Below are 12251 nucleotides of genomic sequence, written 5' to 3'. Positions count from 1 at the left end.
ACCTCTTTTAAAGAATTCCCTGAAAACACCTGCCATTAGATTCTATGCACATCATCCACCTCTCTCCTAAGCTCTGGGTCTCCATCTATCTTCAGTAAAGACTTTACTTTCTAGCTCACTCAGTTTTTCCCCACCCAAAACTCTCATCAGAATTTTTGGAGCCTCAATATCCAGAGAGGTAATCCATCCTGTACTTGGTCTCTCAGTTCCTTAATCCCATTTCCAATACTCTTGACCTCCACCCGCCTCACCTCAGTCATTTACTCCCACAGTTATACCCCAGTCCATATAATTTTCAAGAAGTGAACCTCCCTCAAAACTCTCTGATGACCACTCTTACGTCTCCACTTCAGTTCCTCTAATAACCCCCCTCCACTCCCCGTGGAACTTTCTCCCACTCTCCTTCTCCCAGTTTCACTGCCTATTATCTCCTCCACAGCCTGTCTTCCCTCTAAGGAGGGAAGCTTACTTCATTGGTTCATCCTCATAATTACTCCCTCAGATATACTTTCAACTCCCTTGCCCCTTTAGATGCTTATTATATTCACTTGGTTAATCCCAATTCTTCGCCCAGTTTTGTTTGCATTTGAGCAGCTGAATAGAGCTGGAGAAAATATACAGCTAGATAGACTGGTACATTTGAAATTCATGGGCACTAACCTCAAATGACGTCAATCATCCTGCACTTACTAGCAAATCCGTCTCCCACTTTCTGGGGAGCTTCAGTTCACAACTTTTCCTCTCTCTTCAAACCTCCAATGACCCAACTCTTCCTCCCTCTCAGCTGATTACTTTGCTTGATATTTCACTGAGGAAATAAGAACAATCAGAAAAGAACCTCCTTATCCTTCTCCACCAAACCTCCCATCTCCCTGCACCTGTACCTATAAATTCTGCCTCCCTTCCCATTGAAATGGTTGCATTTCCTGTGGCCCTATGTGAGGTCAACCCCTTGACCTGTGCCCTGGATCCTGTTGGTTTCATTCACACTGTGTCATACTGATTGATGCTTTGCTATCATTAGAGGGAATGGCCTTCATTATGAGACCGAGACATCAAATCCTGAAGGTTTTAGCAAAGATGAATTCTAGAAGTAAATGCCCCATGGAGGTAGCAGTAGCTATTTAAGCAGAGCTGACTCTGACAATACAAGTTTCATCTCCCCCTTTAGATTTTGTCATGTTTATTCTTGCAGCCACTACCTTGTTCTGCACTCAGAGGTACACTCTTCGCCTAAGACATTGATCCAAGCACTGCCACCACCAAAATCAATTTTGGTCGTTTCTTTAGCATAGCTGAAGTAGCCTAGATTTTCCCAAAGGCAATTTACTAGAAACTAAAGAAAAATACTTTGCTATGTTGGGGATTACCTTGCGTATAGACAAGATGTGCCTGTTTATTTGTTTATTCATTAATTATTCAATTATCTATTAAGTGTCTCCTGTTTGTATTACACTTGGTACTGAGGATAAGGTCAGAGATTATAGCACATGGTCTGTGTTCTCAGATAGGTAGAATGTAGCAGTATATAAATTAGGTGTAGTGGTGGGACACATATGGGAGTGATTTTCTCTACTGGAAAAAGTTTGGAAGGTGTATAGAGATGAGAGTACTTGAGTCTGGGGAGTGTAAGCAGTTCAGGGTAGCTGGAGTAGTGATGTGAGGGAACAGAGAGATGAGGAAGAGATTAGGAAGGTAGATGGGCCCAATCTTAGAGGATGTTAAGTGTAATACTAAAGAGTTTAGACTTTATCCTGCATGCAGTTAGGAGATTTTGAAGTTTTTTAAGCACTAAAGTTTATATTTTAGACCATTTTCTCTGGGAGGGAGACCATTTAGGAAGTTCAGGACAGAGAGAAGGTGAGGATCTAAGCTTAGGCGGTGAGATAAAGAGTGGAAATGGGGATTTCTGTAAGTAGGTGTTAAGAAGGATGAATCATTAGGTCTTAACGAACAATTGGATAGAGTGAGGCACGGAGTCAAGGATGACTTACATGTCTGTAATTTGACTAGATGGATGGGGGAAGAAAACAGTGTTGAAAGGAATGAGCAATTTCCAGTGGGAAGTGTTTTGACTACATCCTTTTTGAGATCAACGCTAGAGGTTAATTTTTGCCTGCAAAATAATCCTTTGTCACTGTTTCTCTGAACTGCATTAATGATTAATATCACCTAAAATTCATTGTGTGTATTTTGTGATTATGATTTTTAAAAACTAAACAAAACTATTTGCAGGGGGACAAATCCATCCCCACCACACCCTAGCACTTAGTGAAGATTTCTGAAGAATCGTTACAGAGCCCACATCCAGACAAAATGCTTTGAAAAATTCTATTCAAATTCTTTCCTATGAACGTTAGCTTAATAATATTGACTGTTTAACTCATTACTCCGGTAAAGACATCATAGCCAGCTTTATGCAAACATGGTGAAACATGCCAAAAATAGTCAGTCTTTCTGAGCTACCCATTAGGCAATTCTATGATCTCAGGACCATTGTTTCAATGAAGTAAATCAGGTCACCTGAAAGATTTTAGTCGTGTCTACCATGATTGAGTAGATTTGGCCCATATAATTTGTCCCATAACTATTGATCTTAAATCACATAACTTGGATCTGATAAACAAGTGTACGTTATCTTTCTATCCATTTATGCCATTGCCCTTTATTAGGGAGGTACAGGGTAATAGATAAATGATAAACTCCTTAGGAACTGGTTAGAGACATGAATAAAAATGAGAAAATGAAGCAGGTATGAAGTTCTTTGAGATTTCCACACAGTGAAACTAGGATAACAATGTTAATAATAGTGCTTACTCTATTCCAGGCGGTGTCCAGCACTGTGCATCTATGATCTCATTTAATCCTCACCATGATCCCTTGAGCTAAGCATTGTAACATTAGCTCTACACATGAAGCTGCCAGGTTTAGAGAGGTTAAGTAACTTATCCAAGGAAACAGAGCTAGGAAATGGCAGAACTGGGATTTGACTAAAAGGTCAGTGGAAACCCTAAGAGTACAAAAAATGTGGACTTGAACCTAGGTCTTTTTTCCAGGTTTCTAGTGATGAGTTATACCTGAAGCTAATCTTAAAGGAATGAAGGTAAGCCCCAGAAAGCACAGCAGAGACAAAAGACATAGAGACGAGACTTTTCACTTAGCACACTTTAAGAAGTACACACACACACACGAAAATAGCATGATGGAGTTTCTCCTATAAAATCTAGCAACCCCGAATGCTGGCCACTTGTCATGCCTCAGCATGAAAGATGCTGGTCCTAATATACGAAAAGACAAGATGCTTTGGTACAATGGTCTTCAAAGATTTTGTTCACATAATCTCTAAAAGACTTTTGTAAAATGATCTAAACCTACATAGTTGCCTCTCACACTTTGAAAAGATTTTACCAGATAAAATTTTTCTTTGTAAGTTTAATTCCCACAGAATTTTATCCTAAGGTAATCTATTTTAGCCTTGAAAGTCTTTCATTGATTATCATTTTTTATAGCAAATATACGTATATAAATTGAAATTTCACCATTTTAAAATTTTCCTGGGTTGCATTACCATTCCATTTATTAGTATAGAATGGATCAAACATGAATATGTAACATGTGGAATGTAACATAATTGGATAAAATTTTAAACTTAAAAAACATAAATGGGAATGTTTTTCCTTTGTCTAATTATTTCAGATATCCTGTTCATGAATGAATATCTTCTTCCTAGAATGAGATAAAGTTCACCAACTGTACTCATTTTTCATTTGTATGCGTATAAGCCCTGAGAAGTCTTGTTCACGTGATTAAGTAGATGGGAGTGGGAATGGAGTGTTACAGAAATGTTACTCAATTCATCATCCTCCTTTTGTGTTAAATCCCAACACTCACATTAGAAGATTGAATAATAATTTATTTAGTGATCTGTTAACTGACAGATTTATTGAAATTTATAAACAAAAATAAATGTATTCAAATTTATTGAAATCAAACTGCTGAAAACCACCTGACTTGCAGTGAATCTCCAACTAACGGTCATTTGTCTTCTCAGCACCAACATCAGTATTTTTAAGTGTCCCCTTTTTTGTCACCAAATAGGTTGTTACATTCTGGAGCAAGGAACCAGAACACCTTTAGGACAGGTGGGAGCTGGTCCTTTGTTTTGTAAAGTAGGATAATAGTTACTGTGAAGAGGCAGGTGGGGAAGAAAAACCTATGCTTTATCTCAAGCATCTTCTCAGGCATTTTCTGGAAGCTGCGGATCCAAAAATTTAGTCCCTTAAAGCCATCTGTGTCTGCACATGCCTCAGAAAGCCTTCACATTCCGCCGGGATACACACAACACTTTAAACACCACTGCTTTAGTGCCCTTGCTTGTATTCAGGGAAATCACAGCATTTTTGGTCATCTGGGTTTTCTTTATTCCTAAATGATAGTTAAATGCCTAATTAATGTAGCTCAAAGGGCACCAGAATGTTTTTCTGGATTGCAAATTTCTTCCAAAGTAGTAGTTACTGTTACTCATCCAAACGAAGACCTCTAAAGTGTCTAACTGGTAGTATTGACTGAAAGGAGTAATAGCTCACGTTTACTGAGCATGTATTATGTGCCAGATAGTTTTTAAAGAATTTTACACTGCCTATTCATTCACAACCCTATGAAGGAAATATTATAAACACTATTTTACAGATAAGAAAACTGGGGCTCAGAAGGGGTGAAGAATTTGTCCATGGTTTCACTAGTGGGTGGGAGAGCTGGCTTTCAAACTTAGGCATTTTGACTCTGAACACTAGTATGCTTAACCACTAGGTGAACAAGCTATCAGTATTATTCCTATCTTAACACAACTAGATTTCTTGGATTAGTTTTCCAGATATATTTTGGGGCCCTGAAAGTAAGAAGCACAGGAAGGTGTGAGTTGGGAGTTTTTTGTTTGTTTTTTGGAGGGGACGGTGGGTAATGCTGTAGAACGCAAGTCTGAGTGGGCTCTTATAGCAAGGGCCATGGACAACTGAAAATACAACCACTGAAGGCACTGAATCTCAGGAAGGGAAGACCGAGGCCCAGAAACAGGGAAGGCAGACTTCAAAGAGGAAAAAGATATGACTTTTTCATAATGGCTCTCTGCTCAGTCCCTCCAGGGATTTGATGGGCAAAGCAGAGAATTGGTCCATTTGGTCAGTGATAGATCTTGAATATCCTGTGCATCGAGGTGTATACGGAAGACCTAGAGGAAGATGTATAATACCAGCCACTTCCTTCGTTGGACATATGTTTATTGATTGCATCCTGTGTGGATAGACAGTGGCGTGCTAAAGATGTGCAAAAATGATCAGGATTATAAATGCCTTAGATCTTGAAGTGCGATAATCACAGTATGTTCCTGCATCAGGAATGTTGCAGCCTTAGTTTCACACTATTTTCCATTCTACTTGCCAATAGCAGGTGTAAAGTAAGGCAGGAAAGACCTAGATAGATTAGATTATCTAATAATTTGGGATGAATACTGAAAACCATAAACCTTAGTGAATGTCTCAGAAGTCAGAAAGTCAGTACTTGTTAGAACAGGAGAGGAAGGGAATTCCCAAGATCTTGGCAGAAAATACATTTGGCCATTGAAAGCCACAATTCTGGTGTTTGCAGCATTACATTCCACCCTGTATTAAAGCGGGGATATTGTTTAGAAGGAAAAAAAAAGATAAGTAGGATAATTAGCACCCAAACCAGGGAGACTTGTGAGTTAGCATCTGCAATTGTACCTGGAAAGAAGCAAGAGGTGCAAGAAACTGCTCTCAGGTTCAACTGCCATTTGCTCCTGGAAATCTCTTTCTGAGCCAGAACCTTGTAAGAGGGTCTGCTGATAAAGAACCATCAAACAAAGTCATACCTCTGGAGCCTACATCTTAGGAAGGACACTGATCAATTGGAGCAGGTACAAAGGAAAACAACCAGAATGATCAGGGACTTGGAAACAATTCATAAAGGAAACAACTGAAGACAATGCGAAAGCTTAGCCTCTAAAGAGAAAAAAGGAAGAAATGACATGACTCCATATTTGAAGGAATGCCATGTGGTAAAGGGAACAGACACATTTTGTGTTGGTCTGTAAGGCAGATGCACAGCGGAAGTTTTAGAAAGGCAGATTTAAGCACATGATTGGAAAGAATTACCCAATAATTCAGATTTTTCAATTGCAGAATGGGTTTTCTTATGAAGTAATGGGCTGGAAATGATCAAGAAAAAGCTGTCACGGATGTTACAGGGGGTGAGGCGTCTGCTTTGGGTGCAGATTTGGCCTGGGTGACTCATACAGTTCTATCTCTTGAGTTCTCGAAACTTTTCCCTCAAACCACTCAAGTCTGACACAGATTTTTAAAATGAAAATCGCCCTTGGAAATTCTCTTCATTTTCTTCCTTTACTTTAAGGATATTCCCGCTTGTAAGCCAAGCAAATCCACCTGCTTGTTGAGTTACGTTTATTTATTAGAGAATATAAATGTGGTTTGCAAAACAGCCTTCCATGAAGACATTTTTTGGTAGGGTGGTCTGAACTTGAATTGTGCTCTCATGCTACATTCCAGGTCCCCAAGGCTTCACTGTGGATGAAAGGAAGAAGTCAATGCCTTTGCTCAAAGAGAAAAAATGTTTTTCTGTTTGATGGTTGATGAGCATTCCTGCCTTGAGAAAAAGGTATGACTAAATAAACTTTTAATACCCCTTTGCACTCCAATATTCTTTATTGAAAATATGCCTAGACTTCCCCTAACTGATGCAGATTTTGTAACATGATACTACCTAATGATTTTGGTTACTTTTCTAGAGTATTATAAATGATTGATTAGCCTTTTTTTTTAAGAAATTTACGTACTACTATTCTTCATAATATTCTATATGAGATATGCATTTATTCACTTATATATTTAGACAATATTTATTATTCTATTATGTCTTGGAATACAGGAGTGAACAAGGCAGAAAATCCCTATTTTCATGGAACTTAGATTCAAACTGAAAGAAGTCAGGGAAGAAAAAAGTACTTAACAACACACAAAGAGTGAGTGGATGGATAGATAGATAGATGGATAGAAAGACAGACAAACTTGCTCAGCTAGTTGAAAGTGCTGCCTGAAAGGGAGTAATGCAGTGATGGTGCAGGGATTGCTAATGTAGGGTAGTTGCTCATGTTTCCTCGAGAAGGTAATATTTGACTTGAGACTTGAACGACCAAAAGAGGGGCCAGCCATGTGAAAATAAGAAGACCCCTCTGAGTAAGAGAACAATGGGTGCAAAGGCCCCACGGTGAGAAGCAGACTGACTTGTGCAAGACAAGCAGCACTGTGAGGACCAGAGCCCACTGAGCTCAGAAGCAGAAAACAGTGGTGGTGGAGGTAGGAAAGCACATGGGGCCAAATCATGAAGACACTTGCAGGCTACAGAAAGAAATTTAGATTTTATCTCAAGTGCGTTGGAAGCCATTGGGTAGTTTTAAGGAAGTAAGTAATACAATAAGATGTTCTTTTGGAAAGAAACTTGAGGTTTCTGCGTAGCAAGTAGATTGGAAGGAGGCAAGTGAGAGCCAGGAGAAGGGTTAGTAGGCCACTGCAGGACACAGACATGTAAAAATAAAAATAAATCAAAATACCCTAATGAGCATGTTAGGGCAGTTGTTAACAAGATCTACTGTAATACTGTACTCATAGAACAAATAAATATTTGTGGTGAATTAAGTGTCTGGGACTGAAGCCAAGCTCCTTGTCCTTTTCATGAATTATGCTCTTATTTGGCTCCGGGTAATGAAATTACACTATGTACACATTCATATTTTGGAAGACTCAAGAGAGATAGTTGCTGCCTTGTGAGAGGAGTAATGTTCCAAATAGAGACATATGTACCCCAACAGGTGGCTATTCAACAGAAAGAAAATCTGTGGACACAGAGGAGACAGAAGGGGTCGGTGGGAATCAGCAGAAAGAGACTCAAGGGCTATGATCCCTGAAGTCCCCTGCTACTAACACTTCCTATGTTGCTATAGTTATTTGACCTAAAGGTGGCTTCTGTGTTCCAACTCAACATCACCTCCAGGTCCTCTGTACCCCTTCTAAAGGTTCTGTGCTCTCTGATTGGCTCTGAGTTACACAGCAGAAGCATAAACTGCTATCTCATGGATGTCTTGAGCAGTGGTTTTCAAGCTTTAACATGCACCCAAATCACCTGGAGGACTTGTTAAAACACAGATTGCTGGACTCCATCCCAGAATTCCTGATTCAGTCCAGGGGGCTCAAGAATCTGCATTTCTATGTGTTCCCAGGCGATGCTGATTTCCAGGTCTGGGAACCATGCTTAGAGAATCACTGACTTGTAGAAATAGAGTCACAGATGTGTGAGGAGAGGAGATGGTAGTCATTAAAGCAAACTCCTGCTCACCTTCAGATCCTTGAGTGAGTCTGTATCTGAAAGGGGAAGTTCGACGTAAGAAACTTTGCTCCTAAATGGAGATAATTACCAGGCCTCCCACATGGAGTACCTGGAAGGGAAAGATTGCTTTGTGTATGTCCCCTGGCACTGGAGCATCCAGATGGTCAGTAATAGGTGGGAGAAAAGCACAGTTACAAAGGAGACAGAATCAATGATAAATTCAGAGGTCCAGGAATGGTTATTCTGGGCCATCATCATCATCATTGAGTGAACAAGCAAAGGATCCACAGCAAGAATTGCTCAATTTCTAGAAGTGGAGTTCTCAAATGTTGGTTGTGCCTAAGAGTCTCCTGGGATGCTTCTAACAAAGGCAGATTCCCTGTTTGGATGTACAGTCCTGGAATCTGCATTTCTGAAAGACTCTCTCCCCCACCAATTTTGATACACTTTGAAAAACATTGCCTTGGATAACATTTACTTCTGGACTTAGTCATTGAACATGTTGAAAATCATAATGTCTACAATGTGGAAATGTAGAGTTAAAATTTATGCTGGAAATGACTCGTTTATACAGCAGAGGACAAAGGTATGAATGGGAAGAAAAGAAGAAAGGAGAAACACACTGAAATCAACAGAAGAGTAATTTTAAGGTAGCTGGAGAACGTGCGCTTTCTGAGACCCACAGATTACCATGCCGTGAAGCTTCAAATCTCACGTCTCTGTCCAACATGTCTCAGCAACGCATCAGATGTATTGCTCTGCTATGGAAAAACTAGATGATTTAGACTGCTCTTGATTTTTTTTAAATGAGATTCACAAACCATAAAAATAAGTTTTAATTGGCACAATTAAATAGTGTTTAGTATATTCTCAAAGCTGTGTAAATATCAGTGCAATAATTCCAGAATATTTTTATCACCCACTAAAGAACCCTCTTACACATTAGCAATCATTCCCATCCTCTGTTCACCCTAATTCCTGGAAACAACAAATTGTGGGGATGTTATATAATTAGGAGTGTACAATGTGTGGCCTTTTGTAACTGGCTTCTCTCATTTAGCATGGTGTTTTCAAAGATCATCCGTGTTGTAGCATTTATCAGTCCTCCATTTCTTTTTATGGCTAAGTAATATTTCATTGTATGGATAGACCACATTTTATTTATTCATTCATCAGTTGATGGCCATTTGGATTATTTCCACTTTTGGCTATTATGAATAATGCTACTTAGAATATTTGTACACACATTTTTGTGAGGATATTTGTTTTCATTTCTCTTGGGTATATACTAGAAGTGGAATTGCAGGGTCATATCATCACTCTATGTATATCTTTTGAGGAACTGACTATTTTCCAAGGTAGCTTCACCATTTTACACTCCATCAATAATGTGTCAGAGTTCCACTTTCTCCATATCCTTTCAAACACTTGCTATTTTCTGTCTTTCTGATTATAGCCAACCTAGCAGATGTGAAGTGGCAGCTAATTGTGGTTTTGACTTGCATTTCTCTAATGAGAAATGATGTTGAGCTTTTTGGCCATTTGTGTATCTTCTTTAGAGAAATGTCTGTTCAAATCTTTTGTCCATTTTTAAATTGGGTTTTTTTTTATTGTTGAATTATAAGTGTTCTTTACATGTTCTGGCTACAGGTCCCTTATCATATATGACTTGCAAATATTTCTCTCATTCTGTGGATTGTACTTTCAAGTTTTTGATGGCAATATTTTAAGCATGAAGTCTTTTAATTTTGATGTAGTTTATTTTCTCTCTTTATTCCTTTGTCACTTATGATTTTGATGTTATATCTAAGAAACTATTTCCTAACCCAAAGTTATGAAGATTTACTCCTATTTTTCTTCTAAGAATTTTGTTGTTTTAGCTCTTACATGTGAGTCTGTGATCCACTTTGAGTTAATTTTAGTGTATAGTGTGAGTTAGAGGTCCAGCGTCATGCTTTTGCATGTGAATATCCAGTTTCCAAGCACCATTTGTTGGAAGGACTATTATCTCCTCACTCAATTGTCATGGTGCACTTGGTGAAAATCAATTGACCATAAGTGTATAGACTTATATCTGGGTCCTTTGCATTTCCATACAAATTTTAAGATCAGCTTGTCAATTTAAGTGAAAAGATGCCGCTGAGAGGTTGGTCCTGTGACCTAGTGGTTAAGTTTGGCACACTCTGCTTCAGCAGCCTGGGTTCAGTTTCTGGGTTCAGACCTACACCACTCACCAGCAGCCATGCTGTGGCGATGACCCACATACAAAATAGAGGAAGATTGGCACAATGTTAGCTCAGGGTGAATCTTCCTCAAGCAAAAAGAGGAAATTGGCAACAGATGTCAGCTCGGGGCAAATCTTCTTCAACAACAACAACAAAAAAAGCAGCTGGAAGTTTAATAATACTTTTCTTTTCCTCTGCTTTCACATGCCCTTGATACTTTTAAAATGATTTTTTGTAATATATCCCACTTTTCCTAATTGTTATGATGGAGGTTTTGTCTTTCCTTGATCTACCACATTATTCTCAGAAGCAAAAGTTCTCAGTTCACTTTTGAGACAGTATTTGTTTGTCTCATGTGCAATAATCCATGGTCTAGGAGAGTTTGCATTTAAAATATAAATATGCCCTATATTTAAGTCATGTGTCTTTATACTGGCTATGAAAAATGTGTCTCTTCTACATTTGCTTTTTGTGGCGAGACTTTTCTTTTACTGCTTTTTCCTGAGAGATATAGACATAACTGACACCCCCTCTCCTCACTTAAAGACATATGGTTTAATCTTTTCTCATTTTTTTGTGTTCCTTGGGCAGTGAAATCCATATCCTTTTGGCTATTCAAGAATAATTTTTTTTTCTCAGTAGAAGAAAGAAGCTAAAGAAAATTAATTTTTGCAAGGGGAGCAGTTGCTGGTTTCAAGCTTTGAATGTCATTTTCATTCTGAGAGTAAGATTTCTCCAGCCCTAGGTTTTCTTCCATTCTTTCCCCCGTGAGAGAGTCACAACTCAGCAGGCAGCTTTGCATGATGCGATTTCATGTGGAGGTGCACAGTGCGCTAAGTATCAGTGAGTCCTTTCATCCATCTGATCACCCTCAAACATATTTTTAAGTAGGATAAATTCTGGGAAACTCCACAGAAGGAACAATCTCCCAATTAATTTCTACTGTTCTTTTTATTTGAGCTTCACTTTTGAGTTCAAGTATTTACCCCACAATTTCTCTAATAATGTGAAGTATCAAATACAGATAATATATTTAATCAGTGGGCTTGTTAATTTATTACATTATCTTCAAATTGATTCACTTATTCACTCACAGACACATGCATGCTTTCTTTCAACAAATATTTATTGAGCTCCAGACACTGAGCTAGATACTTGTGACTCAAAGATGAATAAAATGTAGATCATGCCTATAAGGAGTTCAGAATTTAGTGGCAGTGGGTAGGACTAGACATAAAAATATGCAATTTTAAAATAACATAGTGAAGTCAACGATAGCACAAGATGTTGTGGATCACTGATGAGAGGCAGGAGTACTAAGGAGAAAAATTGAACCACGAGGCAACAGGACATAGAAAGGTAAGTTTTGATGGAGGAGAAGGAAAGGGAACAGAAGCAAGGGAGAAAGGGGCAGAATGACTTTAAAGGTAGAACTTAAAGGAAAGCAGATTATGTTATCATTGGATGCCTGGTGAAGGATAGGTAACGGAAAAAGGGAGAATCACTCATTATTTTGTCTTATTATTTTGTCACCTACTTCATAAAGTTGTCCTAGACCTATGGTCAGAAACCCTGGTCAGGTTTCTCTTTTTTTGACCAAATCTTTCCCAA

The 12251-nt window shown here is 38.6% G+C and overlaps 1 long non-coding RNA gene across 4 annotated transcripts in view; it reads left to right on the top strand.

The window, feature by feature from the left end:
- Positions 1-12251, top strand: part of LOC106838689 (uncharacterized) — a 275810-nt gene that overhangs the window by 185680 nt on the left and 77879 nt on the right. For all 4 annotated transcript variants that reach the window (XR_011498183.1, XR_011498182.1, XR_011498184.1 and 1 more), the window contains exon 3: positions 6582-6690. This is a non-coding gene — a long non-coding RNA (uncharacterized lncRNA). The remainder of the gene's footprint in view (positions 1-6581; positions 6691-12251) is intronic.

The sequence above is a fragment of the Equus asinus genome, chromosome 25 (assembly GCF_041296235.1).
Source record: "Equus asinus isolate D_3611 breed Donkey chromosome 25, EquAss-T2T_v2, whole genome shotgun sequence".
NCBI lineage: Eukaryota > Metazoa > Chordata > Mammalia > Perissodactyla > Equidae > Equus > Equus asinus.
This window is presented reverse-complemented; position numbering and strand designations above follow the sequence as displayed.